The 2,432-nt window shown below is 48.8% G+C and overlaps 1 protein-coding gene across 2 annotated transcripts in view; it reads right to left on the reverse strand.

Moving 5' to 3' along the window:
* LOC121684568 (transforming growth factor beta-1 proprotein-like) overlaps positions 1 to 2,304 on the reverse strand; it is a 24,894-nt gene extending 22,590 nt beyond the window's left edge. The window contains exon 1 of one of the 2 annotated variants that reach the window (XM_042064628.1): positions 1,734 to 2,304. The gene's annotated coding sequence lies outside the window, so the exon portion shown is untranslated. Of the gene's footprint in view, positions 1 to 112; positions 1,706 to 1,733 lie in introns of those variants that run through there. The other variant, XM_042064629.1, reaches the window with a different exon arrangement.
* Between the last annotated feature and the right edge of the window lie 128 nt (positions 2,305 to 2,432).

Consider the following 2,432-nt stretch of genomic DNA (forward strand, 5'->3'; position numbering starts at 1 on the left):
ACAAACATACACACAACCACACACAAACTAAGCCAGGTGCGACACACTTGAACGCTCCTTGGAGGCAGTAGCTGCTCACATCCACTGCGCACACACACACATAGACACACACCTCCCAGAAGGTTGGCTAGGTTTGCCTAGCTTCCTAGTCCCCTCACGGTGCGCACTTTCAACAACTGTCTAAACTCCTGGCAGCGAGACACTGCAGCGCTTGTTACGATTCCGCGGGTCTGGACAAGATCCGAGTCGCTCGCCCTCTCTCTCTCTCTCTCTCTCTCTCTCTCTCTCTCTCTTTCTCTCTCTCCAGAAAACACTCAGCTCAGCCTGTCCAGCTGCAGAAGGACCTCAGCAGCAGCAGCAGCAGCAGTGAGGCAGAGAGTGGAGCAAGGAAACACTGGACACATAAAACACAATCAGCAATCAGCGCAGAGCTGACAGAGCAGCACTTCAGATGGACTCCACTCTGCACAGCTCAGCAAAGTGTTGTCCAACTCAGTTCAGTCCCCTTCACTCTTCCTCTCCCCTCTATGCTCAATCTCTCACCCCCTCCCGTGTAAACCCCCCTCTGCTCTCTCTCTCTCTCTCTCTCTCTCTCTCTCTCTCTCTCTCTCTCTCTCTTTCTCGTTCTCTCTCTGATTGACAGCCCAGCTCTGAGACTGCCTGCTTCCAATCAGCCAAGTGTAGCCCCTATGGTACCTGTCCGGTACTATATACGTCTACCCTCCCCCTCTGGTTCACTCTGTCTCTCTTTCTGTTTCTCAGGGGCCGTAACAAAAGAGGAAAAGAGCAGAGACGGGTCCCTCCTAGGCTTCCTTCTGAAGACCGATCAGATGACCTCTGGCTTCCTGTGACGGAGTGATAAAGGTCCCCAGAGCCCACGAGGCGGACCGGCCGTTAATCAGATAGCGGCGTACAGTAACGCACTGACTCTTCAGCCTCAAGAAACAAACAGACGAAAAAAGGATAAAAAAAAATCTTTGTCTCTTCATACACAACGCGAAAGATGTATTACGTATCAAATCGGTGTCCTGCTTGAAGAACACAAACCAACAGAGGAAACACACCAAAAAATGTGTAAAAGCTGTGTGTGTGTGTGTCTGCTAAGTGTTAAGTGGAAGAAGACAAGTCGTAGCTGTGTGTAACATGCAATACTTCCTATGAGGACATGAGAACGCCAAAGCTAACGTTTCACAGGAACATCATAATGACTCTTCACGTCCTTACTTCTGTTTTGGAGAACGAGGTGAGCTGCCCACACACTCCGCTGCCAGAAACTAACGGTAGTCCCCTCACACACACACACACACATCGATACAAACACAGAACACGACAACTCTCAGCTCAGCAGCAGCAGTCCCTTGTACAGTAAGCCAGGCAAGCAGTCACTCTACTACCAGCATGCTGTTTCTCTATACCTAAGGTTAACACACACACACACACACACACACACACACACACACAAACACACACTTTTACAAGTAATGTGACAGGAACTGAAACAAAAGCAGTGCTGAGAGGCTCGTGGAAAACACCCTGACTGTTTGCCTTCAAGTGATGCAACGAACAGACACACACACACACACTCACACACACACACACACACAGATACTGAAGCAAACAGACACACGCACAAAGATTGTGACTGAGCTCCCAAGAGATGGATGACATAAATGGTGAAAAACTTGTTTAAAAATAAAAGTCAAATAAATAGATAGGTAAATAAGATGACAGACCCCGGCGCTCTGTGAAGACTGTGAACTGTTGTGCGGCAGCAGTGGTGGCGAAACAGCAGGAGCAAGGAGCTACAAGTGTTCTCAACTCGTCGTGTTCGCCAAAAGGATCGGGTTGCGGTCCCTCTCTCTTTCTTTTTCTCTCTCTCTCCCTCTATCTCTCTCTCGTACTCTTTCTCTCTCTCTCTCTCTCTTTCCTGGATTCCTTGTGGTCGTGTGTCCGCTTTTATGCCCTTTGACTTCTGCAGCGTTTCCTCATGAACACCTCCTCTTGTCTGCCCTCTCTCTCTCTCTCTCTCTCTCTCTCTTTCTCTCTCCCTCTCTCTCTCATTCACTATCGGCATGTGGTTCACACTGACTCCCTGCTCTCTCTCTCTCTCTCCCTGCACTCTCTCTCTCTCTCTCTCCCTGCACTCACTCTTTTCTTACTAGTCCAATCCTCTGCCCTGCTTGTCAGAGCTTGACAAGACTGTAACAAAATGATTAGTGTGAGCACCCTGTTCTGCTAACTTCTCCCTTTCTCTATCCTTAACTCTCTCTCTCTTTCTTTCTCTCTCTCTCTCTCTCTCTCTCTCTCTTTCTCACTCACTTACACACAGATGCTTGTTCTCACTCTTTCTCTCTCCTTTTGTTTTTTCAGGTTCCTGTTAGTTCTCTAATAGAGTGGGGAGCTCTCCGCCCAGGAAATGAGGGTAACGGTCT

The sequence above is a fragment of the Alosa sapidissima genome, chromosome 15, assembly GCF_018492685.1.
Source record: "Alosa sapidissima isolate fAloSap1 chromosome 15, fAloSap1.pri, whole genome shotgun sequence".
Classification (NCBI taxonomy): Eukaryota; Metazoa; Chordata; class Actinopteri; order Clupeiformes; family Clupeidae; genus Alosa; species Alosa sapidissima.